At 35.9% G+C, this 24,588-nt stretch overlaps 1 non-coding gene and 1 pseudogene across 1 annotated transcript; one reads left to right on the forward strand and one right to left on the reverse strand.

Annotated features, from left to right (window-relative positions):
* Positions 1-24,588, reverse strand: part of LOC125369812 — a 125,806-nt pseudogene that overhangs the window by 41,234 nt on the left and 59,984 nt on the right.
* Positions 5,070-5,176, forward strand: LOC112535123. Its single transcript, XR_003079316.1, has one exon. It is a non-coding gene; the product is annotated as a small nucleolar RNA R71 (small nucleolar RNA).

Genomic DNA, 24,588 nt, shown 5'->3' on the forward strand with positions numbered 1-24,588 from the left:
TACCTGCATTCAACACACATACGTACACATTTAGGCTATAGTTCAAGTAAAATGTATCAAATAGGGAAGTTCGTTTTCACCAATCACCAAAAATTCGACTTAAGTTATTAAAACCCTATATTCATACAATTAGGTTTAGTCACTAAGTAAGTGCTCTAACTACCATCAAACATGCAAACGACTGATAAAATAAAAATAAAAATAAAAACATAAAGCTAATATGGGAATGCCTCCCGAAGGCACTTCTTTTTGGTTCTCGAGTCATTTAGCTAGACTCGACATCGGACTACTCTCGCGGGAAAAGCACCATGTTCATTCACTCCCCAGCTTCTAGCGAGTTCTTATGATAATGCTGTAGCCTATGTCCATTAACCTTGAACTCTTACTTCTCCAGATGATGCAGCTCCACCGTGCCATATGGAAAGACTTGCTTGACTAGGAATAGTTCTGACCATCGGCTCTTCATTTTACCTAGAAATAATCAAAGAGGCGAGTTATGAAAGAGAACCTTGTCTCAAGCTTTGAACTCTTTCGAGCCTTTCAGTCGCTGATCATGCCACTTCTTCATCCCAGCTTTGTAAATTATGGAGTTGTCATAAGCTTGCTGACGCCACTCCTCTAACTCATCCAGCTACCGTTGTCTTTCTTTACCTGTAGAATCAACACTAAAATTGCATGATTTCAGAGCCCAAAGGGCCCTATGTTCCAATTCAACAGGTAGATGACATGTCCTACCATAAACTAGCCTATACAGTGTAAAGCCAATATAAGTCCTATAAGCTGTTCTAAAATACTATAGTGCATCATCTAACATATCAGCCAAATCCTTCCTACTAGTCCCCACAGTCCTTTCTAGAATACGTTTTAGACCCCTATTAGTTACCTCCATTTGCCCATTGGTTTATGGGTGATAGGGTGTAGAGAACCGGTGTGTGACCCCATAGCGTTTAAGTACTTTCTCAAGTTGGGTGTTACAGAAATGGGTCCCCCTGTCACTAATCAATGCTTTAGGTGTACCAAACCTAACAAATAATTTCTTTAGGAACCTAGCAACTATCTTTGCACTATTAGTGGGAAGGCTTGCGCCTCTGGCCACTTAGAAAAATACTCAACAGCCACAAGTATATACTTATTTCCATAAGAAGAGGGAAAGAGTCCCATGAAGTTGATGCCCCAAACATCAAAAATCTCAACAACTTGTATACTAGTCTAAGGATCTCATCATGGGAAGAGATATTACCTGACCACTGGCATGCATCGCAAACCTGGACAAAGGTTTTCACATCCTGAAATATTGTAGGCCAGTAGAATCCCGCATCCAATACCTTCCTAGCCGTATGATTGGTCGCTTAATGGCCTCCAGTTGGTCCCTCATGGCAATGTTTAAGGAATTTGAGAGTTTGCTCCCTATATACACATCGCCGGATCACTTGATCTGCACAAACACAAAACAAAAAGGTGTCTTCCAAATATAGTATTTCAAGTCAGCAAAGAATTTTTTCTTTTACTGATATGTCATACCCTTTGGTAGGAACCCCCCAACCAAATAATTTGCATAATTCGAAAATCAAGGGGAATCGGTATATACCTACAATGAAAACAAATTCTTATCAGGGAAGCTATTATCAATGGCCCTCTCATCAAGTGTCGCCAAGCTCGGGTTCTCCAACCTCGATAAGTGATTCGCTACCAAGTTCTCAACGGCCTTTTGTCCTTGATATCTATGTCAAACTCCTGCAAGTAGAATCCATCTAATCAGTCTTGATTTAGCATCATTCTTCCTGAACAAGTACCTCAATGCCGAATGGTCCATATAGATGATGGTCTTTGATAGCACAAGGTATGAAGGGAACTTGTCGAAGGCATAAACCACAGCTAACAGCTCCTTCTCAGTGGTGGTACAATGCTCTTCGGTGTCTGTCAATATCTTGCTAGCATAATAGATAGGCTGGAACTTCTTTTCGACCCGCTGTCCAAGAACAGCTCTAACTACATAGTCACTAGCATCGCACATGAGTTCAAAGGGCAGCCCTCAATCAGGTGAAACCATGATAGGAGCTGTGGTTAGTAACATTTTTAATAACTCAAAAGCCTGCAAGCAATCTCAATCAAACACAAAAGGTACGTCCTTAACAAGCAATTGAGTAAGAGGCCTAGCTATTTTAGAAAAATCCTTAATGAATCTCCTATAAAAGCCAACATGCCCGAGAAAGCTCCTAACAGCCTTAATAGAACTAGGGGGTGGCAATTTCGATATAGTCTCTACCTTAGCTCTATCTACCTCCATCACCGCATGTGAAATCTTGTGCCCCAACACAATACCCTCTCTCACCATAAAATGACATTTTTCCCAATTTAAAACTAGATTTGCCTCAACACATCGTGCAAGCATGCGCTTTAAATTAGACAAGCAGTGTGAGAAAGAGTTATCGAACATAGAGAAGGCGTCCATGAAAACCTCCATAGACTCCTCAATCATATCGTGGAAGATTACCATCATACATCTCTGAAAAGTGGCAGGTGCATTGCATAACCCAAATGGCATCCTCCGGTACGCGAACGTCCCATAGGGGCAAGTAAATGTTGTCTTCTCCTGGTCCTCAAGTGCGATTGGTATTTGAAAATAACCTAAAAACTTATCAAGAAAACAATAAAACATATGGCTCGATAGACACTCAAGCATCTGATCAATAAATGGAAGGGGAAAGTGGTCCTTCCATGTTGCATTATTTAGCCTCCTGTAATCGATGCAAACCCAAAAACCGGTTACCATCCTTGTTGGTATCAATTCGTCATTCTCATTCTTTATCACTGTCATCCCTCCTTTCTTTGGTATAACCTACACAGGACTCACCCAAGAGCTATCAAGTATGGGATAAATTAAACCTGAATCAAGAAATTTAATTACCTCCTTTCTGACCACCTCCTTCATGTTCGGATTAAGTCGTCTTTGTGGTTGCACCACTGGCCTGAAACTATCCTCCATTAAGATCTTGTGCAAGTAAAAACTGGGGTTGATTCCAGGAATGTCCGCAATCTTGTATGCGAAGGTTGTAGGGTACTTTCTGAGAGACGATAGCGTCATCTTCCTCTCCTCAGGAGTCAAGTCTACTGCAATAATGACTAGCAGCCTCTTTGGCTCATCCAAGTAGGCATAACTCAAGTGCTTGGGTAGCTCCTTCAACTCTAGGACTGGAGAGTCCTCAATTAAAGGTTTTACCTTCTGCACATCCGACCTGTTAAGAGACACAAATGGGTCAGTAGAACTGCTAGGCTCACTAGCCAGCAAACAAGCGAGTTGTTTTAACACTTGCTCGTTGGACACGTTGGACAACTCCCTCTTATCTCCCTGCAATGCAACCTGCAAAGGGTCATCAAGCAAAATTTCCTGCATATGAGACTCAACAACATCATCTAAGACATAAAAAAAAAAACAAAATCATCATAGTCTAGGGAATGTCTCATGGAAGTTGCTAAGTCAAAGGTGATAGTCTCGTCATCTACCTTAAGTTGGAGCTTCCCATTATAAACATCTATAACGGCCTAGATGTAGCAAGGATAGGTCTACCTAAGATCAGTGGCACAACACTCTCACCCTCCATATCCATTACAATAAAATCTATAGGAAATATAAACTTGTCTACCTTAATAAGTACATTATCAACTATACCCCTAGGAATCTTAATAGTCTTATCGGCTCACTGAATGCTCATCCTAGTGGATTTAGGCTCATTCAAACCAAGTTTATCAAACAAGCTAGCGGGCATCAAATTAATACTAGCTCCTAAGTCAGCTAATGCACCACTAATAGGTAATTCACCAATGACACAGGGTACAATGAAACTCCCTAGATCATGCCTTTTAACAAGCAGCTTATTTTGCAAAATGGCGGAGCACTCCTCGTTCAGGGTCTCCAATCCTAAATCCTCCAGTCTCCTCTTGTTGCTCAATATCTCCTTTAGAAATTTCGCGTCCTTTGGCATCTGCAAAATAGCCTCAACAAAAGGAAGGTTAATGCACAATTGTTTAAACAGGTCTAGAAACTATCGAACTGCTGGTCAACCTTTTCTTGCCTCGGTCGAGCAGGGTACGGGATAGGTGATTGTTACTCCTTCATTGGATTCTTCTTCTTGTCCTCAGCTCTCACAGGCTCTATCTCCTCAAGTTCTGGTTCCTTCCTAGCAGGCTCATCCTGCACAACATCATCATCATCATCATTAGCAACAAGTAAGGAACTAGATAACTGCTTACCTGACCGCAAGGTGATAGCCTTGTAGTGCTCCCTCAGGTTAGACTCTGTAGTGCTGGGGAGTGTCCCTGGTTGCCTCTCAATCAAAATCTTAGAAATCCGGCCTATCTAGTTCTTCAAATTCTAAATGGAGGCCTGTTGATTCCTAAGTGCGTTATCCTTCTACTGAAATCTGTTATCGGTAGAGGACACAAATTTCATCACCAACTCCTCGAGATTAGGCTTCTTCTCCTGAGGTGGAGGTAGTTGGTGTGGACCAGCTTGCAGTTGTGGCTATTGCTGATGCAACCTCTGAAAATTGGGTGGTCCCTGGCTGCTATTATTCCTTCAACTGAAGTTGAGATGATTTCGCCAACCGGAGTTATATGTATTGTTGTACGGGTTGTTCTGCTGTCTAAGTGCATTACCCATATAGTCTACCTGTTCAAGGTCAGCACAAAAAATAGAAGATGAAGAATTAGAAGGTGAAGCAAATATACCTCCCGCATTACAGTTTGCACCGTAGTGCGGGTCACTATAAAACTCGCAGCTTATCTGGGCTGCATGAACCAGCATCTGAAGCTGGTCTAATTTCTTGGTCAGAAGCTCCACTTGAGCTGCCAAGGCTGTTGTGGAGTCTAACTGGTTGACCACTCCCTACTTGATTGGCCGACTCCTAAAGGATTGCCATTAATAGTTGTTCATAGCCATCTCCTCTATCAGATTTTGCGCCTTCTCCGGCGTTTTACTGTTCAAGGCCCCATCTGCTGTAGCGTCTACCATCTATCTAGTAGCAAGGTTCAAACCGCTATAGAAGGTCTGAACCTGCATCCATACTAGTAGTCCATAGTGCGGGCAACATCGGAGTAAGTCTTTGTACCTCTCCCAAGCATCATACATGCTCTCGTCATCGAACTGCACAAAAGAAGATATATCATTTCTCAATCTAGCAGTTTTAGTAAGAGGAAAGTACTTATATAAAAACTTCTCAGCCAATGATCTCCATGTCATAATAGTGTTGGTTGGGAGTGACTGCATCCATCTTTTCGCTCGGTCCCTTAAAGAAAAAGGAAACAGTCTCAACCGAATGGCATCTTCAGTTGTTCCATTTATCTTGAAGGTGTCGCAGATCTCCAAGAAGTTGACAATGTGAGCGTTTGGGTCCTCGCTCGGTAGTCCCCCAAATTATACACTATTTTGAATCATTTGTATCATGTTCGGCTTTATTTTGAAATTATTGGCCGCCACTGGTAGTCGCAATATACTCGTATGTATCCCCTCAAGAGAATGTCTAGCAAACTCGTATATTGTCCTGGTTTCATCCACAACCTAGTTGTTGTCTCCCATCCCTGCTGGTCTATTCACATGGGCTTCAATCTCTATCAGCGCCTCCTCCTCTTCTTGCATACGCTTCCTCAAAAGATGGAGGGATCGCTCTAGTTCCGCAAGAGGGTCTACAGGAGTTAGATTAGAGCTCCTGGTCATAAACTACCTGAAATAAAAAGGCAGCAACCAAAGAACACAAGAATGAATAAAATAATAAAGAATAAAAAAGAATGAAAAGACAGAAAATACAAATGGCTAGATTAACACAAACGCAAATTCACTCTAGCTCACACAAAAGTTTCCCAACCAACGGCGCCAAAAACTTGATAGGCTATTTCTGTAGCTACAATCTAAGGCAGACTAGCACTAATGGCGAGTATTAAGGTCGTATTCTCGGGAAAGGGTGATCCTAGAACTACTGTAGCGTCTTTTTGTTATCTAACCTTAACAAATCGATGAAGTTGCTATTCTATTACTAGATGCAAGCAAAGTGATTAATTAAATGTCAAACAGTTTGAAAGGATTTCGTTAAACAATCAAAGGAAAAAGCAAACCCAAGGGAACCTAAGCTAGTTGGATTTTAGTGAAGGTAAAGATTATGTTGATTACTAATTGTGATTACCCATGAGCGGATTCTAAATTGAATTTGATTTCCCTCTTGAGAAAATCGAATTCTTAAACCTAAGAACCTAAACGATGGAATCTCTTCCTAACGGTTGATTTTAGATTAGCCTTAAGATTAAATCCACCGATATTAAAAGTTGTTAATTCTTAATCCGGCTAGTCAATTACCCTTATCTCTAAGTGATCATTAACCAGTTCTTGCTATTCAAATTTTCAATTGCTAAACGAACTTCTCCATTACATAAAGTAATCTAAACACCACAACTCACAACGTCTCATGAATAATGGATTTCTCATTAATAATGAAAGAAAGAAGAAACAAGCATTGATAATCTAAGTCTCATAAACATTAAAAGCAATCCAACAACATAGGAACCCCAATGGGTTCAACAATTCTAGCTACTCATGCTAATAAGCAACACAAAGTAAGGAACAAATATAGAAAAGCAATTTGAAAGCATGTACACCCTTCTTCTTCAAGTCGAATGAAAAGCCCTAAATTCCCAAATTTGAATGATGAATCCTAAATTTCCTCTTGAATGCCTCCAAATCCACTCTTGATCTTCAATGTGATGTTTAAACCATTATAATCCTTCCTTCAATAGGCGAAATAGTCTCCTAAAGTCGAATATTTAAGTCTGGAAAAGGATGGCTCGTGCATGTATGTGTCTATATAAATGTCTCAACACGGCCGTGATCAAGCCCATGCTGATCAGCATGGGCAGAGTCCAAGCCATACTGGACCTCCGAATCCTGCAAATTAGGGCTTCTTCTTGGTCGTGCCTTCGCCGGTGCTGAGCCACCACGGGCCGTAATGGAGGCCATGGTGGCCTCGGAAACTATGCCAAAATGGCACTTTTGAGGGTCAAATATTGATGGTTAAGCACGGCCAGAGTCCAAGCCGTGCTCAACTTTGAAATGGTAGCCCTTGCTCAATTTTAATGGATTTTGGTCCGTTTTTGCACGTATTTCCCTCGACTATTGATAATGTCCATCGATAATCACCTGAAATATAAAAGAACCAAAACACAGGTGATTCTGGCATAAAACAAGATAACTACGCACAAAAATGGAAGTAATTGGGCATATAAACATGTATAAAACGATGCACATCAAATATATTTACATTAATTTATTAGTTATTACATATACATACATACATATATATGTATGTATGTATATATATATGTATGTATATACATATGTATATATATGTATGTATATATATATATGGTGGATTTACCATATGAAAAACATTTTAGTGAAAAATAAATTCCTATCAAAGCTAGGCCTATCCAAATGAATGAAACTCTTGAAAGACATTGTAGAATAGAAATAAAAGATTTAGAACAAAAGGGTTTAATTACCAAATTCAGATCCCCCTGGTTATGTGCAGCCTTCTATGTCAACAAAAATAATGAAATAGAAAGGGGAACACCTAGATTGGTAATTAACTACAAACCTTTGAATAAAGCTCTAAAGTGGATTAGATACCCTATTCCAAACAAAAAATATCTTCTTCAAAAGCTTTATTCTGCTTTTATTTTTTCAAAGTTTGATATGAAATCAGGATTTTGGCAAATCCAGATTCATTCTAAAGATCGGTACAAAACTGCATTTACAATTCCATTTGGCCAGTACGAATGGAATGTGATGCCTTTTGGATTAAAAAATGCTCCTTCTGAATTCCAAAAAATTATGAATGACATTTTTAATCCTTATTCAAAGTTTTGTATTGTATACATCGATGATGTATTAATCTTTTCAAATTCTCTAGAGTAACATTTCAAACATTTAGAGACATTTTTCTATGTTGTTAAGAAAAATAGTTTAGTTGTTTCAAAGTCCAAGGTATCTTTATTCCAAATGAAAATTAGATTTCTTGGACACTACATCTCCCGGGGAACTATCATCCCAATTGAAAGATCTCTAGCTTTTACTTTAAAATTTCCATATAAAATTTTGGAAAAAACTCAATTGCAAAGGTTCTTTGGCAGTTTAAATTATGTCATGGATTTTTATCCAAATTTAAACTGTTTAGCTAAACCCTTTCATGATAGATTAAAGAAAAATCCCCCTGCATGAACTGATGAGCATACAAATATTGTCCAAAGCATTAAAAAACAAGTTTCTGAGATTTCATGTTTACATCTGGCTGATCCATCTGCATTCAAAATTGTTGAAACTGATGCATCAAATTTAGGTTATGGTGCAATTCTCAAATAAATTCACAATAAAAAAGAATGCATTGTCCAGTTTACTTCTGCACACTGGAATGATACTCAAAAGAATTATTCAACTATCAAAAAAGAAATTCTTTCAATAGTATTATGCATTTCAAAACTTCAAAGTGACCTTTTAAATCAAAAATTTCTTTTAAGGATTGATTGTAAATCCACAAAAGAAGTATTGCAAAAAGATGTTCAAAATATAGCTTCAAAACAGATTTTTGCCAGATGGCAAGCTATTTTTTCCATTTTTGATTTTGAAATCGAATGCATAAGAGGAGATTCGAATTCAATACCAGACTTTCTAACTAGAGACTTCCTTTAAAAACAGGAGTGACAATGCCGAAAAAATGAGAGCAAAAGATAAAGAAGAAAAGCCAACAGCAAATACAAAAGCTCTTCAAAGCCCAAAAAAGGAGATTTTATCCTCCTCTTCAAAGCCTATCAAAACCTGGACTGAGATCATCCAAGAAGAAATAGACAAAAGCAAAGAAGACCCGGCCCAAAAGCAATTCCAAATTCAGGAGCGGCTTGCACAGCAAACTCCCGAGTTTTTAAAGATAATCGAAGAATATTCAAAGAAAGTACCTGTGGCTGAAGTCCAGCCATAAATTTCTCTAAAGTCATTCTCCTCTTCAAACAAAGGTAAAGGTATACTCTCTATCCCTGTTTCAAAACCTGAGATAGTAATTTTTCCTCAAAACCTATCTCAAAACTCTCATAGTATTTCAAAGCCTAACTCACAAGAAATAATTTTGTCTCAAACAAAACTTTTCAAAACCAATGAATACATAGAAAAGCAAAACTTTCAAGGCATTTTAACTATTGATGAAGGATTCTATACAGAAAGCCCCTCAAAATTAGTTTCAAAATTTTTTCCACCAGGATGGTACTTTAAACACTATAATAAAACAAAACCCCATTCTTATTACCAGTCTATCCTAGAGGTAACTGGTTCTGCAAAATTTAAACACTTCAAAAACCATAAAGACCATAAAGACCCAGCATATTCCACATGCACCATCCAAAGAATCCTTCACCTTTCTGATTGGGGAATGGATTTATACTCGTCAAAATTTTTTCCAACCTCCCTCCAAAACACCTACCCTTAAAGCCTAAATATAACTTTTTAATTATTGGGATTACCAACAAGCTTGGTTTAATACTTTTCTTTTACAAAATGAAGGACAGAGCCATTCTTGGCTTTTTTACTTCGACACAAGCACAATCCAACTTCCAAAATCCCATATTGGTTTAAACAATGGTGGAATTATTATGGCAACATTCCAGAAACCATAATACTAGAAGTTCTCCCTTTGTTTAATCTATTCAAAGCTCACTACAAACCCAACAAAATAGAAAGACGTTTTCCTCCCTTACTTTTATTTTGTTCAAACTTCTTCCTCCCATGGGTATGTGTGTGGTATTTCCATTTCAACCAAGCAGCAGATGGAGAAATCATCCTTGCCCGAAGGTTCAAAGTTAAATGGTGGGATAAATTCAACCACCAAGAAAACTATCTCCAAAGATGGTACAAAGTTTTCTTACAAAAAATAGCTTATTGCCAGCTCCCAAAGAACAAACTGCCTTCCTGGCACATAAGTCTTTCATTATTCCAAAGTTAGCAGCGACTCAAACAAAAGAAGATTTCTTACAATTGATCAAACAATTGTCAGAGACCGCCTCTTCAAAAAGAAAATCTAAAGTTTCATCTTCCTCTTCCAACACCAGCTCAGCAGCAATTGATTTAGATGGTGACTCGAATGAAGATGACTGTTTTGGGATATTTAAGCCCATCAAATGATATCCTTGTAAAGCCCTTGGGTTGAAAACTAGAAATAGCAGCTCAGGATAATTCTGCAATGGGCCAAATACCCAATAATAATAATAATATAAAAAAAAGTCTTTTCAAAAAGAAAAAAAAGACAAAAGACTCTGCACCGTTACTTTTTTAAAGAAAATGATGAAGATTCCTCAATAATGAAGCATGGCAGACAATTCCTGCTTCTTTTCAGTAAAGACGTGGAGCCCCTAACTCCATTATCAAAAGCATCCAAAGCAAGAATTATTGAAGCTCAAGGCTGAAGACCTCTATAAATAGAGGAGCTACCAAAGAAGAAGGCAGACTGAAAAATCATAAGAAACTCTTGTATTCTTCAAGTCCTACCATAAGTAGTGAGAAGAGAGTGATAGTGAGAAAAAGAGAGAGAAACCACCTTCTTCTTATATTATATTACTCTTGTAAGTTATATTTTTTTGTTTAAAGCTTTCATTTCAGAGTTTGTAAATTTGTTTATCAATAAGAATTTATTATTTTCATTCTACATTGTTATTTATAGTCTTTAACAAGTGTATGCTCTGTGCTTGCCTCGTATGAGGATCCATATATATAATTCTAAATCATAAATTTTTTAATATGTATTATTATATTTTGATATGTAAGATTTTTGAACACACATAATTCAAATTTATATGTAATTTTATTATTTTCTAATTAATTTATTAATTAATATGTTATATTCTTAATTATATAATAAATCTAATCCTAAAACTAGCTTTTTAATTATATTTTAATACTATATTAGCTAACAAATTAGTTTTATAGTTAGACAACAATTCTAATTCTAAAAAGTAACATGTAAAATATTTTTATTATCTAATAATTTAATTTTTTAACTATACAATAATTTTTAATCCTAAAATAGTAATATTAATAAATATTTTTAAATAATTTTTATATTATTAAACTAACTAATTTTTTCCGAAATCAATAAAATCTTAAAATATTAAAAGAAAATTTTAAAAAGACAATTAAAAATATTTAAATTAATTTTATTTTTAAAGACATTATAAATAATTATTAAATATTAAAAATTCTACTAAATTTTTTCTACAAAATCAATTTACATTATTATTTATAATCAATTCATTAAAATGGTCGTGCAACGCCGGTAAACCACTAATTTATTATAAGAATAAAACTATTCTCTACTTTTCTAATAGAGTAATACAAATACATTGGCAACTTAGTCATCTTTAAATTTCCATTTTATCACTTTTTTCTAGAAAAGGAAAGAAGTTGATTAAGAAATATCATAACACAAAGCATCACTAATCACAGGAGGCGACTAGTTAAAGCCACTCCACCAGGCCAGACAAAGAATTTGAGCCTTTAGCTAACTTGTAGGCAATAGAGTTTGTAGATCTATAGACAAAACAAAGCTTAATATTATTAAATTGAGTAACTAAAAGCTTACAATCATCAATAACCACATGAAAAGCCGATGAACCAGCAGAATTTCGAATGTTGTCAACAACTTACTTAGCATCTGATTCCATAATGACACGGTCCACACCCTTGTTTTTCAGCCAACTCAGTGCTTCCTTAACCCCAATGGCCTCAGCTTCTCGGGGAGACAAAGAACTCAAGAAAAGTTGTTGGAATGATGCAATAAAAGAGCCTTCATGATCTCTAAAAAAAATCAATGCTAAACTTGCCTGCAATAGAGAATGTAGTTGCATCTATGTTTGCGTTTAACCAACCACTCCAAAGCTTTGACCATTTGAAATCTCCATCTATAATAGGAGAGGTAACAACATTAAGACTATTATTGTTTAGTTGAGTTCGCTGCCGCTGCACTAGTAAACCACCGTCAAGATAGCTCCAACTGACTTTGCTTTTTGGCTCCAAACAATATTGTTCCTATTCCGCCATAACTGCCAAGCAATCATTGTAACAATGACACAATTTTCAAACGACATAGAAATAGAAACATGAGAATCAATCTAGAAAACAACTCATACCTCCCAATAGAGGAATTAAAGCAGCTTTTTTCAACAACGCTGGGCAACAATACATTCTGTCAGACAATGGACATTAGTTTCTTTAGCAGTGAAACAAATAGGACACTCCCGACTTATTGGAATTCTTCTATGCTGTAATAATAAATTGGTACAAAAAATTATTGACCTTGCTATGTACCTTTAGGCTCCAAACTTTGTCCCAATTAAACATAGAGGGCTGCTGGTACTTGCCATTAACTATTCTTCATAAATAAAACCCTTTACGATCCTTAGCCCAAATCACTTGATCTTGAACTGGCCTACTACTAAGAAGGAGCTATAGTATGATATCACTGTCCCTTTCATTAAAAATGTTAGAGAAGATATCCTCATCCCATTATCTACTGTTTTTTTATGAGAGCATAGACTATAATACCCTCCAAACCTTTTGGAACAGCCATAGTAACTCTAGGATTTGAATCATGGCAACCACGCATCATTTCATACTGAAATATTCACACCATCAGAAACCCAATACCTACAACCATCAGCCATGAAATCCTTTGTAGACCAAATACTTTGCCATACGAAGCTTAGGTTACTGCCAAGATTAGAATAGAAGAAATTAACGTGAGAAAGGTTTTTTTCTTTGAAAAAGCAAGAGACCAACAAGTTTGGAAACCGAATGAAACACTAAGCTTTCTTACTTAACATGGCAAGATTAAAGTCCCTATTTTTTTAAAAACCCAGCCTACCATTCTTCTTTAAAACATTGAGGTTGTCCTAGCTTGTCCACCTAATACCCTTACCACCAGCGCCATTCCCCTTCCACCAAAAGTCATTCTTCGTTTGCTCAAGATCTACATAAAGAGATTTAGGAAAGAGAAAAATATTCTTAGTAAGATTAGGCATTGCTTGAAAAACAGTTTGTAACATAATTTCTTTCTCGCCCTACTCAGAATTTTGCTATGCAACTCTGAAAATGGTGCCAGACTTTCTCCTTTATAAATACTAAGAACTCTCTTTTATCTTGACCAATAAGGCTCAACAAACCAAGATATTTCCCCTAGTGAAGTGTTTGGTTAACCCTCACCAATTGCAAATACCGTTGCTCAACTGATCATCCACATTAGCACTAAAAAACATATTAGACTTTTGGAAATTAATACACTAACCTGATGCCGATTCGTATAGATGAAGAATGTCTTGGACTAACTTGACATTCGTGCAAATTTAGCCGAAATAAAGATAAGTAATAGAAGGTCCACCACGACTAGCACGATACCTATGAATCAAACCTTGAGCACCCCTTCGCCTAATTAAAGAACTTGATCCAAGTAGGCTAAGCACTTGAATAGAAAAATTGATATTTAAGCCTACGATCAGAATTACAATTGGATAGAATTTACACTATTGAATTGGAAGTTTGGTAAAATTGATTTTTATTTACTTTAATATTCAGCCTTCATTATTTTCTGTTTATTTATAATTTTGGTTCAAACATTCAAAACTCCCCTATTTTTATTATTTAACTTTAAGAAGCTATTCGCATTGGTTCCCTTGGAATTCGACCTGGTTTCACTATTTCTACAAGTTAGTTTAGAAAAATTAGTAAGTTACTTTGAAGGGCTTCGACAACCCGTACAAAATTTGGCGCCGTTGTCGGGGAGCTTATTTTAGTTTCTCATTGTTTAATTTATTTATTTATGACTCGTTCTACTCAGGCTATTGATTTGCAGTATAACCCTGAAATTGAGAAGACAACGAGTCGATTAAGAAAGGAGAGTAGGTAAAGAAAAATTTGTCTCATAAAGGAATTAGAGATAGATTTGGCTATTGGTGACACATCTATTTTTCAAGAAGTTGCAGAAAATATGGCGAACATAACTCTCAAAGAGCTAGCCGTGCGGGATTTGAACCAACAACCTTTATGCATTACATTTTCTAATATTATAGTTGATTTTGAACTAAAATCTGGCTTAATTCACTTACTCCCTTCTTTTCATGGATGTGCAGGTGAAGATCCTCATAAACACTTGAAAGAATTCCATATTGTACGCTCCGAAATGAAGCCACATGGTGCGACCGAAGAGCAAATAAATCTTAGAGCTTTTCCCTTTTCTTTGAAGGATAAAGCAAAAGATTGGCTCTATTTTCTACCCTTTGATTCAATAACAACATGGAATGAGATGAAAAGATTGTTCTTAGGTAAGTGTTTCCCTGCAACAAGAGTTGCCAACGTCAGAAAAGAAATTTGTGACATAACACAGTGCACTAGAGAAACATTGTATGAGTATTAGGATTTGATGTGCGTAAAATACACACATCTAAATGGGGTTTTTAAGGCTGATTTTATGTACATTTGGATATCAATTGGTCCCAACACTCACCCTATGCATCTGTTTGTATGCATTAGGTCCAAAAGAAGCCAAAGAGTGATAAAGGAAAGAATTGGAGCAGAATTGAACGTCAAAGTTGCCGAAATAAGTCAAGTTTGTGCATAAGGAAGCTGAACACGGCCGTGTTGGTTTTAATACTAACCGTGTTCTCAACACGGGAACCAAAATGGCCGTGTTAGGTGCATTTGACAACAGAAAAAAACATGCATTAAGGAGCATGACCACAGAGAGCAACACGGGCATCAACACTAGGCCGTGTTCCCAACACGGGCATCAACACCTGGCCGTGTTCCCAACACAGGCATCAACATGGCCATGTTCGCGGTAGTTGGACGAATTAATTAAAAGAAACAAAAGAGGGAAACGAAAAAACTAGGGTTAGGATGTCCCAAACTCATTTATCTCTCTCTCTAAGGGTTTTCTGAGCTGGAACCAAGGAGAAAGGAGACTTGGACCAAGGTTTCAATTGGATTCCCTCCAAAGATTGAAGATTGGGCGAGGTTTATTGATTGGTGTCAATTCGAGCAAGAGGAACAAGAATCGATTCAAGATTGGGCAAGAGGAATTGAAGTTGTTTACTCTCATCCAATGGTGTATTCGGGCTTCTCTACCTTTACTCATTTTTTATAATTGAACTCTTGTGGGTTTTGATAATGAACATTATTAGCTAAACTTGTTAACCCATTGGGATTCTTTATCTACAGATTTTTATACTTAACTTTTGAATTATATGTATTGATTTTCAATATTGATTTGTAATGGAAGTGCTTATTGATTTGTTCTTCATATCTTGTTGAATGATTATTGGAATTTGAATGTTCTTGAGAAAGACGTTTAGGTTTGGATTGTCCTTTGCAATCTAGAATTGAATTCGCCTAGAGATAGGGTGTTCATTCTACCGGATTGAGAATTAACAACTCTCAATAGTGTTAAATGGTACATAATGCTAATTTGGATAATTAGGGTTAGGAAGAGATTCCAACCTAATTAATCTAAGTTAAGATGTTAGTGTCCTTGAGAAAGGCGTTAATTGCGTAGAGATTTTCCCATGGAAATTGAATTCAAGCAATCAATTCCATCTTTAGTTTCCATTCCCTAGAGACAAGAATTCCTAAGGGGTTATTCCCTAACTTGAATTAATCCTTCCCTAGTAGCCATAGTTAGACAACAATTAGAGTAGCTATTAGTTAATTTATGAATTATTCATCATTCATTTTAGGCTAATATAATAAAGAATAAAGGAGTAACTCTGGGCTTTCACTTTCCCGAGGAATACGATCTTGATACTCGCCATTAGTGCTAGACTGCATGGATAGGTACACTGCCTTAGATTGTAGCTGCATAGATAGCAACCATCAAGTTTTTGGCGTCATTGCCGGGGAATGTTTGAAAACTAGAGTGAAATTTTCTATTTGTTAATTTAGCCATTTTTTTATTTATATCTATTTTGTTTGTACATATTTATTTAGTTGAGGTTATGATTCATGTAGTGGATGATAAGGGGGTTCAATGCTAAACTCTTTGTATGACATGTCAGAAAATGGGATCAGGAACCAAGAGAGTGTTACAAATTGGGATACCCGTGCATCTTTAGAAGCTCGAGTGGAATTGTTTTGCAGGGCTATCGATCAACTCTTCACTCCTATCCTTTCATCTCAAATTTTTTGTGAATTTTGTTGTGGTTTACATTTGAGTAATGATTATCCATTGTGCAGTGATTTTATTCATTGTTCTTATTTGGCCAAATGACTCGTATGGAAGCACCTACAATCAAGAGTGGAGCACTCATTCACCCTTTGGATGGAGCTTAGATGGCCAAGAACCACCAAGATCTCAGCAACCATATCAGCAGCCTAATCTTACACCTTCAACTCAAGATGAAGAGTTAGTATTAGAGGAGCTGATGATGAGGTTCTTTACAAGTCTTGAGGATAGATTCCAACAAACAGAGAGGGTGAAGGTCAACAAGCCTCGATTGAGAACATAGAGCATCAAGTAGGCTTGATCTTCAAGTTACTAGCTAAAGAGCAATTGGGAACTCCATCAAACGCTACTGAATCCGAGGAACATTTGAGCGTCGTCACTTTGTGTTCAGGTGAGAATTTTTCTGGTTTATCTATTATGTTTGACGATAATGCTTATGTGAAGGACCACTCATTGAACATGGAGATAGAACCACAAAAGGAAGAGGCAAACATGATTCCTTCGAAAGACTACCAACAAGAACGTACAGTTGATGATGCTGAGTTGCAGTAAGAGGAATTTTTAGTGGATTTTCCACAAGTCCCTTTGATGATGGAAGATGAGCACAAGTTATCCAATGAAGAAGTCTTGGAGGAGCTCGAATTTCTTCTAGCAAGTGAACCAAGCCAAGAACTGGAGAAAACCATTGACATTCCTGAAGAAATTGCCCAACCGTCGATCCTTCCAATTGGTGAAACTCCAGCTTTCAAATTGGAAGAGCCCCTAGAGCATCATGACTACGTGCAAATATATGAGGAGCGAGTTTTGCCCATCATACTGGCAGCTTGCTTGACCGTCGGAAAGAGGAATTGGACGATTAGTCCTCTAAGCAGATACTTAAAGCCATTTGTTTAGAAGAAGGATGGATGGTCATCAACCCCCACCGTTTGCTTTTCACCATGAGTCCAGCTAAGAAGACTCATCACATAAAAAAGAAGCGCTTTTGGGAGGCATCCCAAATTCTATTTTTCATTTTTAATATTCTACCCTTTCATTTTGAAATATTTTATTGGTTTTAAGTTTTCATATTTTATTTAATTATTATTATTTTCAGTTCGATTATTTCTCTATTTTATTATTTTCAGATTCTACCGAGGAGGCATTGAATTTCCACAACATCAGCCTCGATGGATGATCAGGGCAGTCCCCTAGATCTTTTTATTTTTCTGCATTTATTTACTTTATTTTTCATACATGTCATGCACTTGGATTGTATTACCTTTGTTCTCTTAGTTGAGCATTCCATGCGGGGTATCCATAACATTTTACACTGAGGACAGTGTGTTCTTCAAGTGTGGGGTGGTTGTGGGTAAACCTTATAATCCTACTCTCTCATATGTTTTTTTTTTATATATCTGAAATTGCTATCACTAGATGTTGTCTATTGTTAGGATGTTAGGACACTGTGTCTTTATGCACTTGAGTATGCTATTTTTGAGCTGATTGATGACTTGATTTATAGAATTGTAGTTACTTTTCGATTTTGTTCATTGTCCTTGGAAAACAATTGATGGTGTTTTACACATCAACCCTGCCGGGTTAAACCGGTGTTATTTAATTATTTTTTGAATTGTCAAATTTTAACTTAGAATGTTGATAATGTCATATGCATGTGTTTCTTAAGTAATGATTCAATTAATGATGTTGCGAACCAATTGCACCTAACACCACACCTCAAAGTGAGAGTTTGAGCCAGTTGAGTATTTATTATACTTATACTCTTTATATTTCTTGTTTGAGTGTGCATTGTACTTGACTTTGCTTCTAGAACTTGCTTTGTAATGCTTGTTGAAGTTACATGAATATTGTGAATACCATGAGATGATTTGGGCGATTTAGGACTCACCACATTTAGCCAAAAGTCTACCCTTTTATGTTTCCATTAGTTAGCCAGTTTTGAGCCTCAACCTTTTCTCCATAATCTACACCTATACACTTCAATTACACTATTCTTTATATTTATCTTTCCTTTACCCTTATGCCGAAATTTCTTTTTGTGATTCGCTCATCCTTATGTGGGATTAAAACGCCAGTTGCTATGTTGATAAATTCACTAAGTCTTTTTGATATTTTAGATGCTTCCTCCGATCCAAACTATATTTTTATTATGTACGTATGCATCAGTTCTTATAAGCTGCTAGTTTATTATTAAAAAAAATGATTAAAAAAAGAAAGAGAAGAAGAAAAGAAACAAAATTCTTTAATTATTTATCTCTTTATCGGATTTAGAGCATTTGCGAGCATTACTGTACGAAGTAGGGATTTTAGTGAAAAAATTCTTTTCATATATTAGGCATTTAATCCTTTGAGTATATATTGTTGTCTATCGCTTGAATTCCAGCATTTTCACACTTCTTTCCCAAATTTCCGTATCTTTACCTTAGCCCCATTACAACCTTGGTAAAGACCCTTTGATTTTGGTATTTACTTATTTACAATAGCGAAGATATGATTTATGAGCAAGCTTATGGTGAGTAGGTCTTGCGCATTTACTTTGAGGGATTTGTTATTCACCTAATATACACTTTGAGCGATTTGAGTGATCCCTGTGAGGCATTGATTCGTGATGTTTATGTTGAGTTGTCATTTAAGTTATTCATGCATTAATATTATTTTCATTCTCTGTTAATGATTTGCAATTTGATTTATGATTGAGTATCCTTTGAGATGTGTTGAATACTATCTGTTGTGGACTGGGGGGCATAAACTGTAAGGAATTGCTAACTGCAGTTTTATGAGGAGAGTTGTTAATTGCTTGAGGACAAGCAATGAGCTAAGTGTGGGGTGATTTGATGTGCGTAAAATACACACATCTAAATGGGGTTTTTAAAGCTAATTTTATGTACATTTGGATGTGAATTGGTCCCAACACTCACCCTATGCGTATTTTGTATGCATTAGGTCCAAAAGAAGCCAAAGAGTGATAAAGGGAAGAATTGGAGCAGAATTGGACGTCAAAGTTACCGAAACAAGTCGAGTTTGCACATAAGGAAGCTGAACATGGCCGTGTTGGTTTAATCCATTCCCTAAAGACAAGAATTCCTAAGGGGTTATTCCTTAACTTGAATTAATCCTTCCCTAGTAGCCATAGTTAGACAACAATTAGAGTAACTATTAGTTAATTTAAGAATTATTCATCATTCATTTTAGGCTAATAGAACAGAGAATAAAGGAGTAACTCTAGGCTTTCACTTTTCCGAGAAATACGACCTTGATACTCGTCCTTAGTGCTAGACTGCATCGATAGGTACACTATAGCTGCATAGATAGTAACCATCAGAGATGTTCAAGCAAATGTGTGCTAGTTGCCCTATCACCAAATTTCTAAGCAACTTTTAATCCAATACTTCTATGAAGGATTGTTGCCAATAGATAGGAGTATGATTGATGCAGCAAGTGGAGGAGCTTTAGTAGACAAGAAACTTGAAGAAGCCAAGCAATTGATTTCAAACATGACTGAAAATTTTCAGCAATTTGATACAAGAGCTGATGGAGCTACTAGGCGAGTTAATGAGGTAAGCACTAAAAATCTTGAAAATTAAATTTCTGATTTAACTGCTTTGGTTCATTAAATGGGTGTAGGACAATTACAAATGGTAAAAGTTTGTGGAATATGCTCATTTTAAGGACATCCCACTGATATGTGCCCAACATTGCAACAAGACTCGATGCAAGAGGCTAATGCTTTAGGCAGGTTTACTGGTCAACCTCAAAGGAAGTATGACTCTTTTTCCAATCAATATAATCCTAGATGGAGAGGTCACCTGAATTTGAGCTATGGAAACTAAGGAGGACAACAAAAGTATCCTTCATAGAATTTTATTAGACCATCTCAAGCTTCAAATTCAGGTATGTCTTTAGAAGATATTATTAAAAATCTTGCTAACAGTGCTTTTCAATTTCAACAGGAAACAAGGTCAAACATTTAGAATTTAGGCAATCAAATTACTTAATTGGCTATGTCGGTTAGTAAATTGGAGGCTCAAAATTCTGGAAAACTACCTTCATAACTAGAAATAAATCTAAAGGAGAATGTTAGTGCAATTTCTCTAAGAAGTGGAAAAGAGATTCCTTCAGGGTCGATTCCATGCAAGAAAAGTGAATCGAGCAAGGAAAAAGAAGAAGAAGCTTCCTTTAAAGCATCACGTGGGGTAAAATCCGATCCTCTTCTATCTCTTTCATCTCACACTCTATTAACTCCTTTTCCTAGCAGATTGGCTAAGCCAAAAGAAAATGAGTAAGAAAATGAGATCTTGGATACATTTAGGAAGGTGGAAATAAATATCTCATTATTGAATATTATCAAGCAAATTTTTAAATATGCAAAATTCTTGAAGGAATTATACACAAACAAAAGAAGGATGAAGGAAAAGGAGAAATTGGTGGTAAGTAAAAATAAGTCGGCTATCTTACAAAAAAATATGCCAGAAAAATGCAAAGATCCAGGTATGTTTTCATTAACTTGTGTTATTGGTAAAACGAAAATTGAGCGAGCCATGTTAGATTTAGGAGCTTTCATTAATGTCATGCCACTTTCTATTTATCAAGAGTTGAAACTAAATGACTTGCAAAAGAATAGTGTAGTGATTCAATTAGCTGATCGTTCTTTTATTCATCCCCTTTAAGTTATTGAAGATATTTTGATGCAGGCTAATGAGCTCATATTTCCTGTCGACTTTTACATTTTGGAAATGGAAGGTAATTCCTCATTAAAATCAGCTTCGATTTTGTTATGACGACCATTCATGAAAACAGCTAAGAGAAAGATTAATGTAGATGAGGGTACTCTCTCCGTAGAGTTTGATGGAGAGATTGTTAAATTTAATATTTTTAATATAATGAAATATCCTAATGATGTACATTCTCTTTGCCATATTGATGTGATTGATTCAATTGTATAGGAAGTATTTGCAAAAGAAAGTGTTGGTGATGAGAAAGAATTAGATGTACAATCTAATTCAGAAGTATTATAAATACATGTCATTATAATTTTACAAAATATAATTTTAATCTATACGGGACGGATATCTCAGTAGAACTCTAAACCCCAATTCTATCAGCCTTTCGGCTCTCTTATTCTAATAAGACTGACACTCAGAGATTAAAGCTCGACCAGGATCCTTAAATCCAGTTTGGTCACTTAAGTACCAATACAGCCGGCGCCTAGAGAGCAACGCTCGACTAGGAACCTTTTTTCGGCAAATCAAAATCCTTTAAGCCTAGAGAGTTGTGCTTGACTAGGGCACATCATGAATATTTCTTTATTACATGTCTTTGATTTTTAACGGTGCGCACGCGGTCCTGATGCAACCCATCAGATGACATGTTCTACTACTGTCTCATCCCATACTACGTTTCAATTTAACATCAATAAAATTAAAGTAACATGTTGCACAAACATTTATAATATTATTCAATCCAACAATAAATACTAAAATAAAATAACATTAGTTACAAAGAACATAAATTAATAATGCAATGTTTACAATAATAATGATGATAATAATAATAAAATAATAATAATAATAATCAATAATGATAATGATAAAGTTCTAGTAATAATAATAATGATTAAATAAAAATGGTGGGAATGTGATGAGAATAATTAAATTAATAATCATAATGAGATGTTGAAAAGCTAATCGACTATATGACTTTAACTCATAAATATGACATTCTCCTATCGTTGCTCACGCTCTTGGTGTAGATGCCAGATAGAACGAAGGATCTAGGAATCTGTAAATATTAGTTAACAATTATTATATTTTTTTTATATAAAACAATCCTCCTAAATCTAAACTCTCTGAGAAGTTTCGGATTATCTCCTACTAAAATCTTGTCTAGCTGGTGTTAGCAGATTTTCACCCAAATCTCAGAATAGGATCAACAACTATAAGTCTTCAATCCCTATTAAATTCTAGAATCACTAATATTAATCATTATACAAGTAAAATTCATCATCGACCTTAGCTTCAATTAAAATATAAATTATATAAGCATTGCCAGAATAGTTAAAAATTATTTTAATCCTAGTTATTATTTAGTTGGTCCAAACTAAAGTCTCTAAAAAGAAAAAGAATATCATATCGACTTGATAATTAAATATCAAACTGTAATTAACCATAATAACAACTAAATAATAATTACTCTTAAAATTGATATTTCGACTAACAACATTGTTTAATTTAGATAAATGGACCGATAAATTCAAATTCTTGATTAACTGTAATTACTCTCAATCAAATCTCCAATTATCAGTCTAATTTTAACTAGTCACAAACTTCTACGATTTAATGATAATAATTTTCTAAATTCTAACTAATTACACAAAAATAAATAAATAAAAAATAATAAGCTTGGGTTCGAGCTTCACTATACGGAGCTGGGAAAATAACTTGATACGGTCACACGTACGCTTAGAAGCACAAATTAGAATTTCGCCCGTCGGCACGCATCCCGAGGTCACCCGGCCTGATCGCCAGAAAATTTTGACGGCAAAGAAAATTCAATCTGAAGGTACTAAATTGTAGATCGAAACATTGGGGGTCCAAACATATGGTTACTTCCGCCTAACAACCACCATAAGGCCATCAAACGATCCAAAAACTGAATATCTCCGGCAAGGGAAGTCCACCTTCGATCACTGGCCGAAACGCGTCGTTGGGGGTTGAAAATATCTAGACATGGGTTTTTCAGGGCGAGAAAACTAATTATGGTCTCGGTTTGACTAGAAAATGCCGTCATGAGGGTGTTCTAGCGACAGCAATGAGAGGCGAGCTTCTTCCCTCCTTGCATTGTCGATCTCCAGCAATTTCAGGTGGAACTGATGGTGGGGATGAGCTTGCAACATTGAGGAGGCTCTATAATAGGCGTTTGACGTCGAACGATGGTCGGAATGAGAAGAATAGAGGAGAATGGTGGCAACGGTGGCAGTGAGGCGTGTTGTCGGAGAGAGATATTGCTCATGGGCCTCATTGCATATTTTGCAACAGTCAAACTTACCATTAGGCCCCCGGAATAAAAAGAAGCTATAATACCCCTGATTAATATATATACATATGAAATTTATGAATTATAGGGTTTAAAAAAGTAAATTCCATTTTGTGTCTGATTAAATAGTAATTCATTAACTTCCATGACTCAGGCTACCAAAATATATCTTTAACTTAAAAATCATTATAAAATAATATATCTATAAATTAAGTTAATTTACATCAATATAAAATTCAAAGTAGAACAAAAATAAATTCAAGATACAATGAATTAAAAAAATAAAATAATTTGAGAAAATATAATTATTCAAATATGATTAATAAAGATAAATAATAATAATTTAACACGTCTAAACATGTATCAAATTATTTAGTGGTCCAGAAATATTAAAACATTGAAATACCCCTAGAAAGTAATATTTGAATAAAATAAAATTCAAGATATTACATAGGGCAGCATCAAAATTAACCTTAACCTCATCCATCTCGAGACCTGGAGTCTAGAAATCCTTAGCATGGGAATATGTAACTGTTCATAATGAATAGGTAACCATATAAGGCCTCAACTTCCTAAACTTTGCAGAGAGCTTTCTGTAGGGGTCTATAACTTGTTATTGAAAATTAGTTCATTCCTGCTTTTCCAGAGTCTCCATAAAATGAAGGTAGCTGCTAGAAAAATCTTACTTGACATATCCAAAGCACTAACATCTCTAAAAATGGAGGACCAACATTCATTTGAGTTACTACCCACAAGCAAATAAAGGTCGAGACCTAAAAGGGAGAGTCTCTAAACAGAAATTGCAAATTGGCACTCAAAGAAAACATGCTTCAGCAATTCATCCAAATCATATCTTGAACAACCAACAAAATTATTAAGTCTAGTAGCTAGAAGGGTACGAACCGAGAGGATTCTAGTTATAAGCTTCTATAGAAAGACTTTCAGGTTATTTGGTAATTTAAGCTTCTAGAGGTGTTTCCATGGGATGGTAGGGTTAGCATGGCCAATCTGGGATGAGTCCACACCATTACTAGCATCGGAGACTGAGGACTAGACCTAATATCCTGATTTGATAGAGTATGAGCTTAACTTAGAGAAGCTCCAAATGATCTCATCTAGCATATTAGTAGAGGATAAGGAAATATGAAGGATAGAGTCAGCCTGATACTTGATAAAGGCAGGCTTTACTTTAGAAACACTCAAGAGGTTTAGCTCTTGATTTATGAAGTCTGAGACTAACAGTTCCTCCCCTTTCAATTCCGGATTA

This window comes from Ricinus communis, chromosome 1 (assembly GCF_019578655.1).
Source record: "Ricinus communis isolate WT05 ecotype wild-type chromosome 1, ASM1957865v1, whole genome shotgun sequence".
Lineage (NCBI taxonomy): Eukaryota > Viridiplantae > Streptophyta > Magnoliopsida > Malpighiales > Euphorbiaceae > Ricinus > Ricinus communis.